The sequence below is a fragment of the Molossus molossus genome, unplaced genomic scaffold (genome assembly GCF_014108415.1).
Source record: "Molossus molossus isolate mMolMol1 unplaced genomic scaffold, mMolMol1.p scaffold_m16_p_11, whole genome shotgun sequence".
Taxonomy (NCBI): domain Eukaryota; kingdom Metazoa; phylum Chordata; class Mammalia; order Chiroptera; family Molossidae; genus Molossus; species Molossus molossus.
In genome coordinates this window covers 60,879,254-60,904,550 of record NW_023425346.1, presented here as the reverse complement: position 1 = coordinate 60,904,550, position 25,297 = coordinate 60,879,254, and the positions used below count along the sequence as shown (strand labels likewise).

The following is a 25,297-nucleotide window of genomic DNA, read 5'->3' as shown; positions in this document are numbered from 1 at the left end:
TGGGGACGCAGTCCTTGTCACGAAGGACCTTGTTATTACAGATGCTTAATGGAGCTGAGTGCGCCGAACACGGCCTGATTTAGGACAACACCTAGGAGGTCTTGTTGCCTGTTATTTTATTATTTATTTTTAATTTATTTTTGTTAATCCTCACCCAAGGATCTTTTTCCATTGATTCTCAGAGAGTGGAACGGGGGGGGGGGGGGAGAGAGAGAGAGAAACATCAGTGTTAGAGAGACACATCAACTGGTTGCCTCTGGCACAACCCCGACCTGGGCTGGGGATCAAACCTGAGACCCTTTGTCCGTAGGCTGACGCTCTAACCGCTGAGCCAAACCAGCCAGGGCAGTTGCCTGTTATTTTAAATATATGCTCAGTGGTTAGAGCATCAGCCCACAGACCAATGAGTTGTGGGTTCGATTCCGGTTAAGGGCACATACCTTGAATGTGGGTCATCCACAGCCCTGGTCTGGTCGTGTGGGAGGCAACCAGTCGATGTGGCTCTATCACATTGATGTTTCTCTCTGTCTCTCTCCCTCTCTCCCTTCCTACCACTCTATCTGATGATAAACAGAAAAGTATCCTCAAGTGAGGAATATATATATATATATAGTCTGATGCTGAAAGTAACAAAGGTTTATTTGAGAAAACTTGTAAAATTTAGAAGTACATAGATTGATTACACCCCAAAACTTGGAGACTAAAATTAAAAGTAAAGAGTGTTAACTTTCTGGTATATATCATCATTAATACATTTATAAAAATGTATCATGATCTATTGGAGTTTATTTAAAGAAATCCCTGATATATTACAGTGTGTGTGTGTGTGTGTCTTATTTTTGCTTTCTCTTTAAAAGGGGATTTGGTATTGAGAGTTTCAGTGACCAAATATATTCAGTGACAAATACAGCACATCAGTAAAAGGAATCTGAACATGTATTGCAGATTAGAAAAGGTCGAAAACTTGAATCTAATCTATGACATATTCATGAAAATAGCTCTGTTGGCAAACTCAGGGGTCGTTTCCTTCGCACAGTCATCGCTCACCCTCCTGCGCAGAGTTAGCCAGTTTCCCTGTGCTCCCAAGTAGTTTTACTATTTATATTCAATAATATACTCATTATTTTAATAAAAATAATATATACTATTATTTCTATATTATATTTTAAGGAGGCAGCACAGTGTTGTGGTTGAGAACATAGAATTTAGACTTCCAACAGCCCAAGTTCAATTTCCAGCCTGACCATTAATTAGCTATGTGAGCTGGGATGAGCTATTTAGCCTCTCTGCACCTGTGTCCTCATTTATAAATGGGAATAATCGCACTTACTTAATAGAACTGTTGTGAGAGACAAGTAGGACAATATTTGCAACATGCTGACCCACCCCAGAACACAGCCAACAAATAATAGGTGTAATTATTTTTATTACAGAACTTGCCACATTGCTTTGCAATTCCTGGTTTAGGAACGCTCTCCTCTCTAGACTGTGACAGCCTAGGCAGAGGCTTTGAGTCCTGACCTCTGTGGTCCAACCTCTCTCCCTCCTAGCAGAATAGCTCATAAACAGTAACCAATCCCTATGCATTTGCTGGAAGGTACATAGCTGTGGAAAGTGCCAGATCCAATGCTCCCTTCCACCCACCCACCCCGGAATTCTGTATTTTTACTGAGATTTTCAGAATAAATTCTAACTGCAAATCACTAATCCTTATAATCAATATTTAACAGAGTCATTTCCAATTTTAACATAAGCAACATTTAATGAGCACTTACTATGTGGCAGGCTTTGTCTTTGTGCTTTACATTGTATTTAAGCCACCTTATGAGGTGGTATTATGTCTTCTTTAACAGATGAGAAAACTGCTGTGAATTCTGTAATTTCTGAGATTTGTTCAGGTCATCAGAGGAAGGTCCTGGCTCTCCTTCCTTCCGTTTGAGTACCTCGGAGGTGAGGAAGAGAAGCGACCATATCCTTTTCTTTCTCTTTACTAAAACGTGTTATTTATTTTGCAGTTTATTTTCTCTCCTGGAAAAACAAACGAAAGAAATTCTTGCTTCATTCATGATGGTACCCCTGCTGAGGTCCAGGGAAGGATTTCTCCCCTGCAGAGCCCTGTTCAAGGATGCAAATAAAGGTTACAACACTCCCGAGAGTCCCAAGCAGTAATTATGTTTTAAAGAGGGGTTTGAAATAGACTTTAAATTTATTAAAATAATAATAACAGTAACTCATATCTCATCCCTGTGTGTAGAAACAATTAAATCACCAGTGGAACCATAAAACTACTATAAGCTAAAAAAATTGAGAGTGGAAGGCACTAAGCATTTTTTTATTTTTAAATGGATTGCTCTCAAAGAGAATATTTTATCCCATATGGTCCATGCTGTTGCATTAATGAAGTTTATCAATTATTTGTTTATGTTGCCTACATGAATGAAAGATATGTTTTAAAAATAAGAGAAACCTTGGAATTTTATTTTATTTTTTTACTTCAAGGAAGCTGATTGGAGTCTTTCCAGATTCCACATTTGTTCTTATTGACCAGAAGTCTTTTCTGACTTGGGAAAATATTTTTATTTCCCTCCCCTTTTTCTAAATGTCCTACAAAGACCTGTGTTAGGATGGGAAACATTTTCTGAGTCCCAAAGGAGTCCTCCATCTGCTTGGAAGAGATAGCTGAACTGAGTGCTGAGAGGAGCCCGTCTAGAAGAGCATGAAGACACTTCAGAATAACGTTTCAAACATTCTACACATACTTTCTTCATTCATAATACCATTTGCCATATGATAGATAAAATGTGATTCTGGAGAGCATTTCATTATAGTTCCTTCACATGCATCAACAAAGATGAAAAAAAAAAAAGTCACATTTAAAAGAACTGCCTAGTGTATTTATTCTTTAAAAACTTTCTTTTAGTTCACTTTTGGAATTAGACACAGATAGCCGAAACTACTATAATAGATTGAGATCAATTGTTATTCTTCTCTAAGGAAATAAGTAAGTTAAAAGGAAAGGGGGTGGGCGGGGAAGGCAAGGACCCCTGGAATAAGAATTTTGCTTTATTTTGCTAACATTTCCATAATAATAGCAATAATAATAATAATAATAATAACCTAACACATATTAAGTAGAAAAACTAATTCCATCTAAGGAAGCTATCTCCTGATGCACTAATGAGAATTCACATGTGAAATATGTAGTAAAGTTTCTTTTTATCCTCACCCAAGGACATTTTCCCATTTTTTGTTCAGATAGAGTGGGAGGGAGAGAGAGAGAAAGAGAAACATCGAAGTGAAAGGGACACATCGAGTGGTTACCACCTGCACAACCCAACCTGGGCCGGGAACAAACTGCAGCGAGGTCCGTGCCCTTAGCGGCCGAGGTACGTGCCCTTAGCGGAAACCAAACCCAGGTCTCTCTGTACCGCAGGCCGACGCTCTAACCTCTGAGCCAAACCACCCAGGGCTGTAGTGAAGTTTTAAACCAATTGAATCCTAAAGCTGCCTGCTTCACAGAGCTTTCTGTAGTGAAACAGGCAGCCCTTCCCTGGGAACATACTTTGAAAAATATGGACTCAACTCTTGGAGGGAGTTGACATTCTGAATGAATCAAATGAGTAATGTAGTGTATTAAGAGTGTTGGGGTCGCTGGCCCCGGGTGGCTCAGTGGGTTGGAACATTGTCCCGTGCACCAGAAAGGTTTCAGGTTTGATTCTCAGTCAGGCCACATACCTAGGTTTCAGGTTCCATCCCTGAATGGGGTGTGTAGGGGAGGCAACTGATCAGTGTTTCTCTCTCTCTCTCTTTTTCTCTCTCTCTCTCTCTCTTAAAATTAAGAAACATATCCTCTGGTGAAAATTTTTTTAAAAAGAAAGAAAAAGAGTGGTGGGGTACTGCCTTCATTCCATGTACATAGTAGGTACTCATTAAATGCTCGGTCAATAAATGTTGGAGAATGCTACTAGTTGTTTGGGGTCATAAAAGTTGTCATTAGAACACTCCCGAAGAATGAGTCTCATCTAATCTCACGAGGTGTGAGTCTGAGTCTATTTCTTCCTTCCTTCATTCATCCGTGGACACCTCATATGCGTCAGGCTCTGTCCTTAGGGCTGGGATCACAACCATGAACGACACAGATACTTACAGAGCTGACATCTTAAAAGATGGAGAGCAAACCAAAAACTCTGTACACCAGTTAATAACCTCAGGCAGCACAAGCCTTTGTGTCTCTGGTTCTGTCTGCATCTAGGTTAGGCCATGCCTCGTTGAAACACAGCACAGAGGGCCTCTCTGGACCTCCTGTTCCTGCCCTGTGTCCTCGGGGCTGATGGGCTCTCACGTCATCATCTGAAGCTCTCAATCAAAAAACAGAAATTGGAGGAGGGCTGCTGCAATGGAAAAAAAAAAGTGGATAATAACCAAATCTCTTATGTCTTCTCTTTAAAATATGCTCTTTTAGGCATGTTAAGCTTTAGTTTACTTGGCTGCATCTGCCATCAGAATCACCAGACTATTTAAAGTCATCAGATTTCTTTGGGAACCATGAATAATATGATTGGTTCTATAGAACAGTGATTATAGAATTCTCCTGTCTTCCCTCATAGCCCCCCCCCCCCACACACACACCCCATCTTGCCTTCTATAATTGAGTGAAAAGCAGGGTTTGGAGCCTACCTTTTCACCCCGTCCAGCTTACATCGTCCGCCGATACCAGACAATTTCCACTTCATTTGTGGCTCTGTAAAAAGGGAGCTAGCTATGTCCTTCTAACTTTCTAAGTTAAAGTAGTCATAATGTGCTTTTGATGTATGAGATTTTTTTCTGCCATGCAGAAGGAGGGAGCTCAATTCTGGTTTTATCTACTAGCCATGATTCTGCTTTAGGCAAGGCCTTTAAAGTATCTACATGTGGTGGAAGTCCCTAACCAAGAGATTGACTTCTAGCATCAGAGTTGAACAGCCTGGGCTGTTGAATTAGAATGCACTCCTATGATTCTGTTGCTTGGATATTATTGCACAGCTCATGTTGAATCTATTTTCCAAGTGGGCCCATTGTTGTCATGCATGAACCATTGTTACCTTTGCTATGAACCTGGTGTGACTGGATCCTGAAGAACAAGGCATGGAATGGAGCCAGCCAGCAGCACAGAGGGACTGCTCATCCCCGAGTCGCTCCTTGGGCAGGACCACGCAGAATTGGGTAACAGCAGGGAAGCCAGACAGCTGTGAGGGAGTAAGCCCAGTTGCCCAATTCTATGCCAGGTGAATGAAAGAAATGCTGTCAGAGCATTTTGAAGTATAATTCTAGCCTCTGTGGCCTAGCTGTGCAGGACTGGGAACACCTAGAACAAGAGACTTCTCAATCGGAAGAGAGGTGGCTCTAATAGAAGAAGGTGTTTGGTAGTCTGTGAATTAAAAATCAGGGAAGAACCTTGGCCGGGCGGCTCAGTTGGTTGGAGCGTCATCCCATACACCAACAGGTTGTGGGTTCAATTCCTGGTCAGGGCACATATATAGGTTGAGGGATCAATCCCCGGGCAAGGTGTAGACAGGAAGCAACCAACTGATGTTTCTCTCTCACATGGATGTTTCTCTCTCTCTCTCTCTCTTTCTCTCTCTCTCTTTCTCCCAAAATAAATTTAAAAAACAATAACATATCTTTAGGTGAGGATTAGAAAATAAATACATAAATACATAAAAATCAGAACAGAATATCAAGTATTACCTACAATCAGAAGCTCTGCCCCTAAATTAAAGAAAAGTCTTCACACATGTTCATGTGGAAAGGCCCTCTGACAATCAATGAAGAGCGCTGTTATGTCCCCTAGAATAAAAAGTCTATATGCTCTGAAGAGACAACATAATTCATTTTAAGTTTGCACCAAATATTGGTGAATGTATTCACCTGTTAATCAAAGGTTCCTCTCATTTCTTGAGTTCCAGGATTACATGCTGTATTTGTTATCTATTGCTGCATAAAATATTATCCCAGCTTAAAACAACAAACTTGTCCCATATAGTGTCTGAGAGTCAGGAATCAAGGAGTGGCTTATCTGGATGGTTCTGTGTTGGGTTCTCTCATGTGAGGCTGCAGCTGAGATCTGGGCTGGGGAGTGCAGTCACCATGCTTGACTGAATGCTTCCCGGATGGCTCACTCAGTGGATGCTGGCAGGAGTCCTCAGGTCCTCACCACATGGGCCTCTCTGAAAGCTGCTCAAATGTCCTTACATCAAGCCAGCTGTCTTCTCCCAGAGCAAGAGACCCCAAAACAAGGCAGAAGCCCCCATGCCTTTTACCATGGAACAGGAACACATACACCATCACTTCTGCCGTGTTCTAATAAGTCATGAAGTCCAGCCCACAGTCAAGTGGAAAGTTGAAATTAGATTCTACCTTTTGAAGGAAGAACAATTGAAGAACTTGAAACTCTTCCACATAGTATTCCTCTAGGACGTCGGGAAATGTAGTATACTCAGGACCAGGTCTACAAGATTTGTGGAACTCGCTACAAAATAAAAATGCAGAGCCACTTGTTTAAGGATTATTAAGAATTTCAAGACAGTGACAGCAGACATTAAACCGAGTGTGGCCTCTTCTAGGCGCTAGGGCCTGTGCTGCTGCCCAGGTCGCACACCCATGAAAGCCAGTCCGAACATAGTAGTTAAGATGTGAATCCCAGCCCACTGCTTAATAATTGTGTAGCTCTTGGGGAAATTACTTAATCTCTCTGAACCTCAATTTCCATTTCTCTAAAATGGGCATGATTAATTTACTTGCCACTTAAGGATTGTGTGAGCATTAAATGAAGTAAGTACAGTGAGTGCTTGACTTGTAATAGGCACTTGACAACTTATAGATACAACAGCTACCTTTCTAAGGAACTTTAAAGGTAAAGAGAAAGGAACCACTAAGTTGATAACTCAGATAATTTATTTTGCTGATGAGCACAAACTTCTTAAAATAGGAATGGTATCTCATGCTCACTGCAGTACCAACATCTCTCTTGTTTAGCATAGACCCACATATTCATGAGTTTGAAAAATGTAGCCTGTAAGGTACACAAAGAATGGCTAAGAAGCTATATTTCAGAAATGGCGTATTTTCAGCATTTGGCAAGTTAGGACCAAAGCTACTATTTTAAGAAAATCCATATGAGAAGATCAATGTTTCATTGGCTCAGTTAATAGTAGGCATTAATGGAAATGGTTACCATGAACCACTTTCTATGAATAACTCAGTTGATGAGACTGGGTATTAAATGGGAATTTTCCCATAGCAATATTCTCTTTTAGTGGCTCAAAAACAAAAGCAAAAACTAAATGCTGGCAAAATGATTTTCTAAGACACTTCAGAGTTTCAGGCAGACTTTCTACTTCATTTCTTAATACCGCTGATTGAGAACCAGTGAAGCAGACACCAGTCAATTGGAATTTGTGCAAACTCCAGCCCCCAGCTCAGGTATGTTGTGCTCCAGCCCCCCTGCCTTGAAGGTTCCATTTGACGCCCAACAACTGGCCTTCTTGAAAAACTGTTAACTGTTTCCACATGGACCTTCTACTAAGCTCTTAACCAAAGCATATTTTTGGGCCAAGACATTGTGACTCATCTGACAAAAATCACAGATGCCAGCCCATGAAGTGGAGTCCACAGAGTCCAGGAATCCAGCACTGGGCCTTTAATTGCTCCTGCATGGTGCCTGAAAGAATTGTCGCAGATTCACGGGTGCCTCTCTTGCTGATTCTAAAAGGACAGTTGCATCAAGAAGGTGCTGGTTATTTATCTGCATGAGCAGATAAACAAGAGACATTAAGAAAGATAGTGCAAATTGGATTCTTTTCGCAAACACATTAACACTGCAAAGTAAACAAGCCAGGTGTAAGTGTGAATAGACTTTTCCCTCCACCTAACTACAGGCAGAGCCATGCTCTTGCAATAGTCTTCTATTTCTCAAGGAACTTCTTTATTTATCCCCCAATCCAAAATTAGTTCCTTAATTTGAAACAGCCATAAACAAATATTACCAAAGAAATCCCTTGGGCTCTCTTCTCCCACACCCTCTCCCCCCACACACATTTTTCTGCTGCTTTGTCTGTTCTCCATTCTCTCGGCCTCAGTGCGCCACAGTAGGACCTGCAGCGGTTTGGCTTTCTGAAAGCCCCTTCTTCAGTCTCTTGAAAGATCACTAAGTTCCATTTTGACAGGAAAGAATTAAATTCACATTAATATCAATCAGTTATATGTTAAATCTAAACAAACTTCAATAACATCAAAGTATGGATTTTAGTACTCTGGTGGCTTCCAAGGTCGCTGGCAGCTCTGTAATTCTTCTGTTGGCCTGTTCTAGCGACCACTGTACAGTGAGTATCAGTGGAGCCTCCGATCTGAGCAGCCACTCTGGCGACTTGGAGAGCAATCTCTCTTCTCCTTTACTATGTCCTTTTGACTTCCAGCCTTGCCACCCCTTCATCCTTTCCTACTTTTCTTCATTTGCTCTCCCTTCCCCTCCCCTTGATACCATTATAATTAGCTAGTTATTGGGAACAGGAAAGAAGCAAAGGGGGAGTCAGATATTATAGGTATGTCATTGGGCAGCTCTGCCAGGAAGCTACAGTTTCACTCTCCCCAGGAATCCAACGATGGGGAGATAGACACATGCCTGGCAAATCTGGGGGGACTAGGGAAGGTGCTTGCTGTCAGTCACACCTGGGAACAGAGGTCATTGGCCAGGATGGGTATGGCCACTGCAAGTGCACGAAGATTTGGTGATACATAATTCTTGAAGCAAAAGAACCCGTCCTCTTGGATTCTTGGGACTCTTGTTGCTCAGGGTGCACTCTCTTGGTTCTCTTGCATCCGCCCCTATGGCCCACAGCCCAGCGGACCCCACAAGCAATGGACTAATGGACTGCAGTTAGCCTGATCCTGGATTGGACCCAGCTCCAACCTGGAAAGGAAATTCTGGACACTGGCTCTGATTTTAGCTCTACTAAAACCACAACTACACTTCTTCTATGGCTGAACTGAGGGCAATGGGACTTTGGAAACCCAGGGGTGTAATTCCACAGAAATAAAACTTTCTACCACATTGTATCCTTATGTGCGAGTCTCAGAAAATTCCTTTTCTCAGGATATCACAAGAACTTCACCCCCAGCAGCAACCAGGGAAGACGAGGCACGCTCCCCTCTGATAACTCCCTTATCAACAAGGAATTCCACAGCCATGTGGCTTTCCTCTTCAGACTCATCTCAACACCATCTTCATAAAAAAAGAATGTGCTGATCATTTGCCTGATTGCTCTGGCCTTTTCTCTGCTCTGCTCTCTATCACAGAGGACTGCATTTTCCAGCTCCTTTGCTCTCTGGCTTCCACATAGGCTGAGCCGATGGGAGGCATCAGTGGGCGACTGGGGGGTGAGAGGAGGAGGGAGCCAGGGAGTTTCTCCTCCTGTCTTTCTGTTGAGAGGTTTCTCTGGCCACGGCTTCTCATCCACGATTCCAGCTGCCGTCAGGTAGCCCCTTCCTTAGTGGTCTCAGGGTCTGCCAGGAATCCTCCCTCTGTGCTGCTCACTTTTCTCTGATGACCCCATCTTCCAGGCTCTGATAATACCACCTTCTCTCTCCAACCCTGGGAGTGAGTGGCCAGGGGGAGGTGGGAGGTTAATGGCTTCTGATTGTTGTTAATTTTTGGATGACTCCCACCATCCATACTTAACTCCTTAGTTCTAGTTATTCCATCACATGTATAACGAACTCCTGTTTTGTTAAGTGAGCCCTATGGAAGTAGAGGCTCAAGATTATCTGAGGAACAAACGAGGGGAGCTTCCAGGTTGGTGAGCAGGCGGACGTGCTGGGGCGGTGTCTGCGCTGGAGAGGGCACGGAAGCTCCGCACCACTTTCCACACGCCTGGCCCTTTGCATCTCATCCGGCTGTTGCTGAGTTCTATCCTTTTATAATACACTGGCAATCTAAAATCAATTGAAAAAATTATAACTTCCTCTGGACCTCTCAAATCTCAAGTCTTATGAAGTCTTCATAAGCTGAATCCAGATGACAAGTCCTCAGAGAATGGCATAGTCAAAGGACGGAACAAGCCGACCCTTAAATCACCAGGTGGGGGAGGGCAGCCTACTGAAGGGACACTGTCTTCAAACCGGCACATGTTACTGCATTTGTGCCATTAAGGTTTGGGATGGTCATTTGTTATAACCTTTTACACAACTCTATTAGAGGAGAATATGAGTTGTAGGCGAAAGCTAATGCTCAATAGCTTAAATCTTGAAAGTCGAATTTACATAAATAATACTAATTTGATACATATACATATTTTGAATGAAATTTTTACTGATGAGGTTTTCAAATTCACACATGGTAATAGAATCTTCCAGTGTCTGACCCAATCAGCTGTGTAAACATGTTTAGACTAATGTGTTAGTAGTCCTGCCAGTGTTGCAAAAAAACATAAAACTCCTGGACGTAAGGGGTTAATCATAATTTTGGTGTAGAAAGACAGTACTGGTGAAAAGAACAACTATAAAAACCAAACAAAAATAGAATAGCAACAACAACAGACCACCACAGCCACACCTCAGACCAATAGTTCTCCAGAGTGGAATGCTGTTATGCATGATCTATTCTATGCTTCCTTTTGGGTTTTTAAGCACACGATAAGCCTTATAAAACTGACAGCTATGTGGATGAAAATGGGTTCTACAGAAAGTACCTTACAGGGTGATCTGATCATAAATTTCTAACCCAGCAGGTCACAGTGGATAATCACACCCCAGGCTTACAATTTATTTTTTAACTTTTATTTATTTATATTTTAATCCTTACCCAAGGACATGCTTAGAGAGGAGAAGGGAGAGACAGAGAGAGAGAGAGAGAGAGAGAGAGAGAGAGAGAGAGAGAGAGAGAGAAAACATTGATCAGTTGCCTTCCATAGGTGGCCTGACCAAACCAACTCATATATCAAACCGGCAACCTTTTGGCGCACAGGATGATGCTTCAACCAACCAAGCCACCTGGCAGAGCTACAACTTCTTTAGTAAAAGTTTACCTTGCCTTAAGCAAGACCTGTCCATAGTTTCTATGCATCTAGGTTAATACAATGCCTATTTTTAGATCCCTCCTTCTAAAGTGTGACCACCCTCACCCTCCTGGCTGGACAATCAGTTAGAGTGTCATCAACCAAGGTTGCTGGTTTGACCCCTGGTCAGGGCACATATAAGAATCAACAATGAATGCATAAATAAGTGGAACAACAAGTCAATTTCTCTCTCTCCCCCCCCCAACTCTCTCCCCCCTTCCTCCCTCACTCTAAAATCAATAAACTAAAAAAAGGTTGTGTTAAAGTGTGACCACCCTCAAAAGAACAGCTAATCTTGTTAACTATCCTCTAATCCAATCCCCTCCTCAATCTCTCCCAGCTTTGTGCAATACTCCTTGTTTCCCTCCTTAATTCCAAATGCATGAAAGCATCATTTCTTGGGAACATTTATTTGACTCAGATAAATGTTTACAAAAATTCTCTATGGGTTGGATGTTTCTTACACTATAGCTATCAAAACCCAATGTCAAAGGTAAGTTTGGTGCACATGAGGGGTGCAGTAAGGAAACAGATGGAGCATCTTTTTCTCTGTGCGCTGGGGCACACTGTTGCATGCACTCCCCTTCACATGGAGAGGATTTCTGCCTCTACCTTACTAACATGGGCTTTACAGCAAAATGTTCTGTGAGATTTGTGAGTGACTTTCTCATTCCCAACTGGGTAGGCATGTCCCATCTGCTATGCACGCGCTTTTGATCATCACTGTGTTCAATAATCCTGAATCTCATCTGATAGCAACATATCTTTGTTAATGTATCTGGGAAATATTTGTTATAAAGCAGTGGTTTGTAATACTTTTTTGAGTCAAAGTCCTTTTGGGAGAATCCTCAGACTGGTCAGAGTTTTCTTCCCAACAAATATGCATATGCGCCATGATAGTGAGTCAGCATGTCCACTTCTGTGTGTGTGTGCATGCACACACATGGTCCTTGGTCATATATTCTTCTTCTATCCATATCCAGCATGCCCTGGGTATTGTCTGTGTATGTAACTATAATTTTATAAATAACTTATTTTCTTATACAAAATCTGGCCCTGGCCAGTGTGGCTCAGTTGATTCGAGTGCCATCCCGTACACTAAAAGGTTTCAGGTTTGATTCCTGGTCAGGGCACATACCTAGGTTGCAGGTTCAATCCCTGGTCTGGGTGCGTACGGGAAGGCAACTAATCTCTCTCTCTCTCTCTCTCTCTCTCTCCCCCCCTCTCCTTTTTCCCCTCTCTCTGAAAATCAATAAGCATGTCCTCAGGTGAGGATTAAAAATAAAACCACAAAAAACAAAAAATAAATCTGTAAGACACTCTTTGGAAAGATTCTTTTTTATTTTGGACTTATCCTAAGGCAGATAGTTCATGTTTTACTTTCATGAAAGGATTTCTCTATAGTGATATTAAATGTTTCTGTGCATAAAACAGTAATTTCCTCCTGCTGTTTTGAGATATCGCTCTTTCTTATTGGCACCACATGAGATGAAGTTCTGTGGGATAGAGATTTATGGAGTGTTATTGTTGAACGTATGTGTACATTACTTTCCTGTGGTGAAAGACCCATGACAAAAGACTTCCGTTTGGGGATTGATTTGGGGCCTGGTGTAACATGTATCCTGTAATAAGTCACAGCAGATGCTGCCTATTCAGTCCTTGCTATCCCTTGTGAGTTCCAGGGTGGATAATTTTGCTCATTCCTTCAGCCTTTGCTATGGTTTGTCATGGACTGGACTCATGTTCATAACTCTGAGAAGTGCTCAGCTGTGAAATAAGTACCGAAAAGATGAAATGCAATCGATCCTAGCCATTACGATCTTTCAGTCCCATGTAAGCAAGAAATAAATATTTAAAGTGGCCCAATAAATCTTTTGGAGTGTAAAGGTTCATTGATTAAACATATTTATGAACTAACTTGGGCAGGAAGACTAGGAAAAACATATGTACTGGCTCTGAAGTAGTGGTAGAAGCCATTATGGAACATTAGTGATAGCTGAGTATATTTGTTTTTACAGAAATGAGAATTATTTAGCATTAAGGTATGAGAACATATAAGAAGTATAGGAGATGTCAGTTCCAAGACTGATTAAAAATTAAAAATTGACTTTTTTCCCCAGCACCATTTATCCCCTAGACCCCCTTCCACCTTCACCCCACCCCCCAAAAAACTGGCTTTCTTTTAAACATTTGTTGCTATTTGTAGTATTTGAGTTTATTAGAAGATATCGTACTAAAATTCTTGAGGCTTGCTGTAAGAGAAAAGGGGTAATCTTTCAAATTGAGTGATAAGAGATATCCAGGCCCATGAAAGAAGATATTAGAAATACTTTGTACTATTCATTCATTCATTCATTCATTCATTCATTCATTCATTTATTCATGCATGCATGCAACAAGCATTATTGAATGCCTACTATATTCCAGCATCTATGTTAAACATAGGAATAAGAAAATAAATAAGACATGATTCTGCCCTCAAGATTGTCTCCATGTAGTGGAAGAGTCTGACAAACAAATAATTTGACCATGGTTTGATATAGTCTATGACAGAGGAGCAGAGAACTGAAGAAGTACACTTTTCTTGTTTAGGGGGATCAGGAGACCTTCTTGGAATGATGATGCTTTCCAGAATGACAAAATGTTGACCAGGGGAAAGGGATACTTAGGCACTAGAGATAGCTGATGCAAAGGCAAAGGTAGAGTCTTCAGAGATCAGGAACCGAAATGACTGGTGCAAAAGGTTGAGAAGGGAGCATGGTGGGCGATGAGCTGGAGAGGGAGCACAAATCACAACCCTGCCACGCTAGCAATAGCATATCCTGAAGACAAAGGCTTTAGGATAGGATTGGAGAAAAGAGCATGACTACCTGAGGCAGCTAGGAGGTAGAATAACAATAGACCTCCCAGAGAAATAGAATTCAGAAAACAACAAGGAGAGGAGTCCAGAATGATGTTTGCTTCTGGACTGGGCAACTAGATTGATGGTGGTGCCATTCACCATGACAAAGAATGGGGTTGGGATTGGGTGGAGACTCTTTTCATGTTGTGTCTGAGGTACCTTTGGGTTTCTGTTCTGAATATATTGAGTCAGAGTAGATGTTCAGTAGACATTTGAATATATGAAACTTAAGTTTAAGGGATACGTATTTGAGAGTCATCAGTAGTTGAAGTCTTGTGTGTAGGTGAAACTGAAGAGACGAGAGGGTTGGTAACAGACCCCAAAGTAACTGACATTTAAGGGGGAAAGGCATAGACAAAGGAACGATACATAATATTGAGAAAAAGCAGTGAGAAGAGGAAAATAAGAGAGGATAGCAAACACAAGCCAATAAAAAGTCATCCAAGAGGGCAGCAGAGTGGAAGAGTCAAGTGATACAGAGACCCAAAACTGTCTTAAGGATATGACAACTGGCACTGGCCAGGTAGCTCAGTTGATTAGAGTATTGCCCCAATATGCCAAGGATGTGCGTTCGATCCGGGTCAGGGTACATACAGAATCAACCAATGAATGCATAAATTAGTGGAACAACAAATTGATGTTTCTCTCTCTCTCTCTCAAATCAATCAATCAATAATATTAATAATAAAAAGATGTGACAACTGAAAGATCACTGAGGATGCTGGGAAGGTCAGTTTTAATACCATCATAGGAGCAAAGGGTTGAGGTATGATAGGGAGTTGAGAAAGCAGATAGAAACCATCTACTAAGTTTTCCAAAACTTTATTGGTGGGAAAGAGCTTTTAAGACCCTGGCTACCTCTTCAATAAACATAAAAATGCAACCATATTATCTCAAGATTCTGATCAGATAGCGCCCCCATTTTCCAGAGGATCACAGCTCAATCTTCTGAATGTTTCCACCCACCAAGCAGACTTTTTTCTAACAATTTTTTACTTACAATTTATTTTTTATGAACATTCTTATAGCATAGTATAAAACATCATTCACTTCTCAGGACACTGATGGCCTACCACCTACTGAGGTTACTAATGTAGATGTCACCTGGACACCTCAGCACAGTGATAAGAGCTGGAGGTTACAATCTTTAAATTTTAGTGTTAATTTCACAAGCAAGGAGTCATGGATGAACTAATACTGAGTGGAAATTGGGTAGAACTATGGCATCTGTGATAGCAAGTAGCTCAGGCAACAGCTAATTGGGAATTTGACCTGGCACTGGCCTGTGTAGGTTTTCAAATGTATAAGTGTCCACATGTACGTAGTGGGCTCTCACAGACACTTGCTCCCACCCCCCATCTCTCTCAGCTCTACCTAAAAATCTCTATTCTCTCCTTTGCATTAAGGTAAGGCTATCACATTGGCCCAAGAATCTTAGATTACCCTTGGCAGATTGTGTCTTCACAGCAGTAATTCTTCTTTGAGGTGGCCGTCATAACCAACCAACAGGCTGGTGAAGGAGGGATTTCCCCCAGCCCTCCTACTGACTGCTCAAACCTTCCACACATGGAAACCTTCCAAAACTTACGAAATGGAAAGAAGATGGTTTTCCATTAAAGAGTGCACAATAAAGAAATCCAAGGACCTTGCATTCAAAGCTATTGCTCTCTCTGGGTCCTTAGCACAAACCCTCACTCAGCAGGAGTTGGTTTTCAGAGTTGCTAGTTTCTAACATACCATGATGGAAAAGATCACCAAGTACTGAAATGTTCTGATGGAAAGGTATTAGAAAAAGCATGTGAGCAATATTATTTTTTCACTAGGGCCAATTCAGAAAAACAACCAAAAATTTTTTACAAGCTACATGTTTTGTCTAAGATAAAAATAGCTTTATTATTTTTCCTGATTATAAAAATAATACATGTTTATTATCACAAAAACTTGAACATTGTTTGTATAAAGAAAAAGTAAATAGAACTTAAAATCCCAGTTCTTGGGGGCTGCGGTTTAAAAGACTATGTTTCTTTAATGCTTGGCATTGTTGACTAGAAAAATGTCAATGAGTGTTTTTTTGCCATGAAATTGTGAATACTTGAAATTTGATATTTAAATGTTTGAAATTGCCCTGGCTGGGTATCTCAGTTGGTTAGAGAGTACTCCAGATACGTCAAGGTTTCGGGTTCGATCTCCAGTCAGGGCACATACAAGAAGCAACAATGAATGCATGAGTAAGTGGAACAACAAATCTCTCTCTCTCAAATCAATCAATAAAATTTTTTTTTAAAAATTAAATGTTTGAAATTGAGGAAAATAAGGCAGCTTTCAAATCATATACTCAGAATTGAAATCCTGGTCTGCACTGTAGCATTTGAACCCATATTGCATATCATTGATCTAACAATGGTTGGGGTCCTGGCTGGTAGCTCAGTTGGTTAGAGCGTCATTCTGATACACCAAGGTTGCAGGTTCGATCCCTGGTTAGGGCACATGTAAGATCAACAAATGAATGGCATAAATAAGTGGAACAATAAATCGACATTTCTCTATATGTGTTTTTCTCTCTCTCTCATCTAAAATCAATTAAAAAAATGAAAATAAAAATAAAAATGGTTGGGACAGCATATGAAAAGCTGTGTGGGATAGGGTGGCCTGGGGGAGCCTGGGAGGAGCAGCAGGGCCCTCACTGCCTATGGGACTTGGAGGGTGTTGTAAAGGAAAAGGGAATTGTATCCATGGGAAGAAGCTGCCAAAGACCTAAAGCTAGAGCCTACACTCTAGAAAATCCCAGACCCTGGCTGGCATACTCACCTCCCATCCTAGTGATGGGCCAGCACAGGACTGAGTCAGGTACTCAACAAATACTTCTTGATAATGGAGCATTTGAGATCTTGCTCCCTGGCTTATGTTCTCAGTTTGGCTCAAATAAACTCTTATAAAAATTATAATAAATAAATGAACGAATACTTGATGTAGCTCAAGTTTCATCTACCTCACTGCTTGGCCCTGGGGTAGTGGTGCTTGATTATAGGCACTAAAATGGAAGGAGTCCCCAAGGTTGAGCCTCTTCTTTGGTCAGTAATCTAGAGCAGTTAAAGCATCAATCAAAAGCATCCTGCATCTAGGCAGGGGAGAGCTTGTGTGCCAGGAGATAAAGAGATTCTTTTCCTCATGTCCATGCTCAATCTGGGTGGTGATAATTGCTTTAGGCTGATATAAATTCATAAAGAAAACTGTAAAGTTATAAAACATGCTTTCCAATTTGATGGAAGTGTGGACTTGTAGAAACCTTCAGGGGTCTGTAGGAGTTTTGAGATGAATTCAGAAGAGTAGTATTTTAAAGCAATTTACAGATCCAGTGGTCCTGAGGGAAAAGCCTATGAGGCTCCTGAGCTGTGTCATGGTCATCTCAGGGCCAGACTCAAGACAGAGGGAGAACTTGTAAAGCACCCACACGTTGGGAGGAGGGTCGGGGCAGGTGAGGTCGGGGTCTGGCAAGAGGACCCCAGAGAGTCTAAGACATAGTGTCTGCTCCCTTCTCTTAGCCATATTGTCATAGATAGATTTCAGGAGAAACACCCACATGTTGTCATGTCTGGTGGGAAAGGAGCTCACACATCTTTGCAACAGAAGCCATGGTTGCTTTGGGAGTTGGGTTGCTTTTCGGTGTGCTGGCTCACGTGGTCTGCTTCTTCCTCTGCATGAGGCGAGCTGTGCTTTGGTGCTGCTCTCTCTAAAGTTTTTCCAGCTGTATTCAGTGTTGAAGCAGATCACCACTGTGAACCCATCAGCAAGGACCCACTTTTGCTTTACCTTGCTGTGGGAAGTCTTAAAAAATTGCTCTAAGATCCATCTAGAAATAATGAGTAGTATTTTAGGGCAGTTCAGCTGACCTAAAATAATAGTAATTTATGAAATCTGTTCATCAGTTTAGCAACATTGATTGAGCACCTTATATGTTTCTAGGCTCTAGGGACACAATAGTGATCCAAAAAGACAATTATCTTGCCCTTGTGGAGACAATTATCTCATCTTACACAGATGTCAAGGTTGAGAATACTGCTGAAACAATGAACAAGCCTGCTCTAAGCTTTGATTGATTTTCCCAAGTTAAATTTAGTTTATTTTGTCAGTAGTCCCTAATCTTGGATTTTTGCTATCTTGGTTGTTAATACAATTTGAGTTAAATAATTACCTTTATTAGCATTATTCATTTATTTGTTTGTTTATTGTTAATCCTCACCTGAGGATATTTTTTCATTGATTTTTGGATAGAGTGAAAGGGAGGGAGGGAGGGAGAGGGAGAGAGAGAGAGAGAGATCTATGTGAGAGAGACACATCAATTGGTTGCCTCCTGAATGATCTCGACCAGGATCATTCCTTGACCTGAATCGAACTCAAGACCTTTTGGTCTTCAGGCCAATGTTCGTTCTAGTGCTGAGCCAAACCAGCTCTATCAGCATTTTTTTAAAAATATTTTTTTAATTGATTCTTTTTTTTTCAGAGAGGAAAGGAGAGGGAGAGAGAGACAGAAACGTCAATGAGAGAGAGACACCAACATCGATTGACAGCCTCCTGCATGTCGCCTACTGGGGATCGAGCCTGCAACACGGGCATGCACCCTGATTGGAAATCGAACCAGGACCCTCAGCCAACCAGATGACACTCAGTCCACTGAGCCACACTGGTTGGGCATCTATCAGCATTTTAGTATGCTAACACCTGTGATGACTATATACACTGGTCTCAAATAAGTGAACATTTAGTTTTAAGGACTGAAGCAGAAACAGAATATTACTTCACACGTTTGCTAATTACTCTTCATTTGGTATAGACAGTCAGTATTTTTCTCCTTTGCCCTATTTGCTTTTCCTTACAGTCCTTCCCAGGTCTCCTCAGCAACGAGATGACAAGCTCCCCAGTTATCATTAGAAAAATGAAAATGCTTTTTAAAGAAGATTGGAAAAATGTCTAGTTATTTTTTAGATTGATTTATTTTTTAGCTGCAAGGTTTTGCTATAATGTTATTAACCTACTATAGCTTGAGAGGAAATAAAAAAGTCAATTATTTTACTAGTTGAAATGACAAAATGCTAAATTATAAAATGTTGAGGGAAAAATTTAGGCAATTTAAATTTCTTTTCAATGGGTCTATAATTTATTTGAGAGATCAGTCTTCTGAGCTGCAGACAAATGCATTTTGTGAAGAAAAAAATTACACTTGAGTTTCACTACCCGATTTCAGTGCTTAATTACATGGTTATATTTTTATAAAGAATAATTGTTTTTTGATTTTCATATAGTCTAGTACCAATAAAAAACCCTATTAGTGAGCTCTTGGAATTCCTCTTTTTTTCTTCAAAAAGATTTAGTGAATTTTTCTGCCTGGGAGGAATTCTATCAATCTTTTCACCCTCTAATATTCTTGTTTTCATTTACCTACAGTATTAATAAAATTAGTTTTATTTTTTCATTGAGATATAATTGACATACATTATATTAGTTTTAGTTGTACAATGTAATGATTTGATGTTTACATATATTGCAAAATGATCACCGCAAGTCTAGTTTAACATCCATCATCATACATAGTTACATTAAAACATTTTTATTTATTGATTAATTTTAGAGAAAGGAAAGGAGAGAGAGAAAAACTGATTTGTTGTTCCACCCATCTATGCATTCACTGGTTGATTCTTGCGCTCTGCCAGGGATCAAACCAACCAAGTTACCCAGTCAGGGTTGAGTTACAACATCTTTTATTTTTCTTTTGTGATGCGAACTTTCAAGATCCATTCTCCTAGCTATTTTCTATCTATACATGTTTATTTATTATTATTATTTTTAATCCTCACCTGAGGATATTTTTTCTATTTCTCTTCAGACAGAGTAGGAGGGAGAGAGAGAGAGAAGGAGAGAGAGAAACATCAATATGAGAGAGACACATCGACTGGCTGCCTCCTGCATGATCCTGACCAGGGTTAGGGACGAAGTGCAACCGAGGTATGTGCCCTTGACCAGAATCAAACCCACGACTCATTGGTTCATGGGTCGACACTCTAACCGCTGAGCCAAACTAGCCAGGGCATAGCTACATATTTCTTAAAACTTAGAGTGAGAATTGTGATTTCGTTGCTGAGTCTTGGAGGCTGAAAATGCTATTGAAATATTTTCTATAATACCTAATTTGAATTTCAAATAATACTTTGAGCATTAATCATTTATTTCCAAAGGACTCTTTACATACATAAAAAAGATTTTCTTTTGCATGAAACTATTTAAGAAATACAAATTCAGTGCTTCCTACATTTGTAGCACTGTTCTAAACTAGTAGATATATAGTAAAGAAATCCAACAACACAGATGGCCCTCCTATCTGCACATTCCACAGCCTTGAATTCAACCAACCTTAGATTGAAAATATTTGGGAAAAAATGTAATGTTGTTGCTGACATGTACTTATAGTTAGGTTTACGATAGTTGTGTCTGTACTGAACATGTACTGACTGGTTTTTCTTGTCATTACTCCCTAAACAATACAGTACAATAACTATTTACGTAGCATTTACATTGTATTAGGTATTATAAGTAATCTAGAGATGATTTAAAGTATACAGGAGGATGTGTGTAGGTTATATACAAATAACTATGCCATTTTACATAAGGACTTGGGTATCTGAGGATTTTGGTATCTGAGTGGGGTCCTGGAACCAATTCCCCAGGGACATCAAGGATGACTGTATCTGTTTTCAAAGACAAAAAAAAAAAAAGAGCTCACAGATGAAATGTTCACAGATGTGAGAGGAAGTACTAAATGTAGCTCTGAGGTAAGAGATTGGGCCTGAAGCTAGACTGACTAGATTCTCATCCTGGCTCTTCAAGTACTGTAACTTAAATTTTCTCTGCCTCAATTTCATCATCTGTAAAATGGGGTAATATAGTAATAATAACCTATCTCATTAGGCTGTTGTGAGGGTTAAATACATTAACTTACACACACAGCATTAAGAACACTTTCTAAAACATAGTAAGCTCTCTAACATTCTTATTTTCATGGGCCTGGTATTTTCAAACTGAATTATTCCTTTAATCTAGAGATCTCCCATCTAGTTGGAGAGGCCCAGGCCAACATTTATAAGAGAATAACTAGAAAGATTTCATAAACTGGAGCAAATTAACAGGATACTGCAAGGATGTGACATCAATATGTTACCATAGTAACAAAAGCAGAATCCAGTTCAAAAAGATGGTCAGGAATAGGTGAGAACTAAGTTTGGTCTCAAAGGGTAAGTCAAGTGGGTGAAAATTAAATGTTTGCACAGGTAGCCAGGGTGAGAAAAAAGGGCAAAAACGAAGACTTAGAATTTTAGAAGAAGGCCCTTAACACTATTCAAGAAGATGTATGATTACTAAGGACAAGAGAACATGAGCCTTCTGGCTAAATTTCTAAAGCAAGCTGGAGACAGGGCCAGTGAGAAATCTACAGTGATGACTTCCAGCCCACTCACTACTCCACTGCTACACCAAAATGAGGCAGAAGCACGTCCTGTGGTCCTTTCATTGGTCTTTTCCCCAAGGTTGAATTCTTTTCAATTAAAAAAAAATTTAAAACAACTAAGGAAAAAAACACACCTCTTCTGGGACACACATGAATGTACTTTTATTTCTATGTTTTTCCATAAAGATGGCAGGATTTCCCCGGTTTTAACTGAAATAATTGCATGTTTTCATGGAGGTAAAGCACACTCCTTACACTCTTTACTCCTGTAATTTGATAATTTATGTTTTTCACTCTAAAATCTTTAATGTTTCTGTTTCTTCATATATACTACTTCTTCCAGATAGACTGAGGGGAGAGTAAAAAGATGGTTTTGTAGTTGGTGGATTTATTATCCATTCTTGACAATAATTAGATAAATTGTAATCTACTTCTCTTAAATTTAAAAGTTGTTGACTGACTGACTTTTGAGAAGAATGGCCAGGAAGGTAAAAGTATTTAAAAACCTCATGGTATGTCTTCAGAAGTTTGGATTTTGAGATTTATGAAAACTAGGTTAATGGTATTTTAAAAAGAGAAGCATAGTTTTGCTCTAGAAACATTGTTTGCTTTCTAATAGCTTTTGGCTCATTTTCTCAGTGTTTATTAGGATGAGTTCAACAGTTTTTAATATTTTCTTTTATGAATTTGTTGAAAAATAGGGAGAAAGCCTCAAGTGTCCCCAGTATGCAAGGTCCTTCTAGAGGCAGAATTGTTCCGATATAACTAAGTTTCCTATCTCTTTCTTGGGGCAAGGGCTGAAAAACCTTCCAAAGAAAGCTCTGTCAATAGTCCTACTCAACACATACTTGTCCCAAACCTACTTTTTATTAAAATTTGGCCTTCTTCCAAGATCAAAAAGTTATAGAATTCCCCCACTCATTTGTTTACATTTTGTATTAGTGAACCTGCCATTTGAATTTCTGCTATTTTTGAAAAGCTGGACTGGACGGCAGAGGCCACAGGCTCCCTTACTGCCAAACTGCTATCAACTAGTCATTTGGAACCTAACATTACATGGGCAAGGTGGAGAAGTGAATCTAACAGATGTAAGCAGGTATCAGGTCCACATGTTCTCTGTTGTGAAGACTTGGATCTCCAGCTTGTTCATTAGGCTAGGTTATCAAGGACTGAGGTAGTGGGCTTGACTGTGGTAGAAACTGTAGAGTCAGACTGCCTGGGTTCAAATCCCAGTTCTGCCATTGTTCCTTCCCACTGTCTACTGCTATGTAAGGACTACCCTGAAGGCAATCTCTTACTATTGTTATCTCTCTTGTTCCTGGGCACTGACTAGGCTCAGCTAGCTTTTCTCTCAGTGCCTGGGGCCAGAGTCATCTCAAAGGCTAAAAAACTCAGAGGTTTGGCAGTTCATTTGGCCATAGGCTGGGTCCTCAGCTGATACCAACAGCCAGAACACATACACATGACCTTCCATGTGGCCTGAACTTTCTCACAGCATGGCAGCTGTGTTCCAAGGGTGAGTGTCCGGAGAAAGCCAGGTAAAAAAAAGCTATAGTGTCTTTTAGAACCTAGAATCAGAAGTCATTTAGCATCGCTTCTGCTCCATTCTATTCATTAGAATCAAGTCACTAAGTCCAGCCCATATTCAAGTAAATGCAATTAGATTCCACTCCTTAATAGGAGGAGTATTAAAAAACTGGTGGACATATCTTCAAATCACCATAGCCACTTATTACCTGGAAGACCTCTCTGTTCTTGGCTTCCCTGGTCTGTAAAACAAGAACAATGAGAGTAACTTACCCCCCAGGATTTTGTGAAGATTAAAGAAAAAGAAAACAGTACCTGGTACTAAATATGTTTTAGCTTAGACCATTATCCTCCTTCTGCAGATCTGAGTTGATGTTTGTTGGTGTCATCGATGATGGTATAGTTCTACGCAGATACAGCCTGGGGAATTGCCACCTTTCCAAACTCTACTGGTGACATTTGACAAATCCCAGTGCCTGTAGGTCTTCTGCCTGTGGGAACAGAGTTACTATATATGGTCTGAATTCTTTGGTTCACCTCATTTTAGTGACAGTTTCCAGATATAGGTCAGTCCATTTAAACCTGGCCCCATTTATGGCAATTTATTTCATTATAGGATAAAGTAGTTAGAACCATGAGTAATAATTACTGTGCCTACATTGCTTTTAACACCTTACTCAAGTAATTCTCAACTCACCCAGTGAGTAAGTTTGGACAAGCACCCTTCCCTCCTGGGGATGAGGAAACCGGGACCTGGGTCATGTGGCTTGTTCTAAATTTTACAAAGTGGCAAGAGGACGGCTGGAATGAGGAACTGGAGGTCCTCATTTGTGGTCCCTCCAACATGCCTAAATAATATGCAGATTACTACCCCACTATTGATCATTCATTACCCAATGTCAGTTAAGCCACGATATTTAGATATATACGGGTATTTGAAAAAATTTTTAAACTTTTATTTTTTGTAACAGAACTGAGCAGTGTCTACTTAGCATAATGTGAGATTAAGTGGGTTAATAGATATTAAAAACCTTGTAAGTAAAAGCACATTTTGCCACTCAATACATTTTTTCACCTCTTCCGGTCAAATTAATATTTTATGATATTCTTGGGTATTCAAACTTTTTTTATCTAGAAGAGGAGGAATAATTGAGAACGCTCCCACTTTTTGCCGGCGTTTGTCCCCAGTCTGGCTTCTGGTTGTCATCCTGCGCCCCACCGCGCCCCAGTTATGTTACAGTCAATTCGCGAATAAAAACGGAGAAGGATCGTGCCTTCTTTGGGGGCTGGGATCGACACCTCTTCTCTCTTTTCTATTCCAGTCCCATCTCGGCTTGCCCCGGGGTGCGGAGGCTGCCCCTGGCGTTCACCGGGGGGCGCTGTGCAGCCGGCTCCGGGAGGCCGGAGGTGAGTCGGTCGGGAGGCGGTGGCTCCGGGTCCTGCCGGCGGCAGAGGGGCGAATCCTAGACTGCGAGGTCGCCGCCCCCGCCCCTGGGCCGGCCCCTCCGCCTGCCCGGGAGAGGGGAGTGGCCGGGCGCCTCCCGCCGCAGCCGAGCAGTCCGCGGCCGCCGAGCACTCCGCAGCGAGCGCGCGTCGGAGCTCCAGCGAGGCGCGTGGAGGCGGTGCCCGAGCGCGCAAAGGGCCGGCAGCTGCGGGACAGCGACCGCCCAGCCGCCGCCGCGGGAGTCCCGCAGCCTCTCGGAGGGCTCGCGTCCCGGAGTGCCGCCAGAGAGAGGACGACGGGGAGGCAGAGTGGCGTCCGGCGAGGTAGCGCGAGCCCTTTCCCTCTCTCCCTGCACTTCCCACTAGGTCCAGCCGCGGCCCTCGAGGGGCGGTAAAGCATGCGCCCCGCGCCTTTGTGCCCGGGGTCCCCGTGGCTCCGCCGCTACCCGCGGGGCGCGGGCGAGCGGGGTCTGCGGCGCGGCGCGGCGGCGCTGCCTGGAGAACCCGCGCCCGGCGGAGGTCGCGCACGCAGGGTGGTGGCGGCTCTGCAGTTGCTTCGGGTTCTGGTGGGAGTGAAGAGGGTTGTAAACTAAGTTGCTCTCACTTTGCTCCATTCCCCTCGTAACTGTGGGCAAAGTGTAATCCTGATCTTCCTCGTGTTCACCCACACCCCGTCCATCTCTTTGGCCCACAGCTGTTTCCTGGCCCCCTGGTTCTATGAAAGGACGAGGGGTGGCCTCCTCCGGGAAGGAAAGCGGGGGGGGGGGGGAGAGAACAATGGGGAGTGGCGTTCAGGTGCGGCGTGCCCCGGCGATGCGGGGGAGAAGGGGCCTAGGACCC

General features: G+C 41.6%; 1 pseudogene; it reads right to left on the bottom strand.

Moving 5' to 3' along the window:
- LOC118625011 overlaps positions 1-24,221 on the bottom strand; it is a 36,965-nt pseudogene extending 12,744 nt beyond the window's left edge.
- Between the last annotated feature and the right edge of the window lie 1,076 nt (positions 24,222-25,297).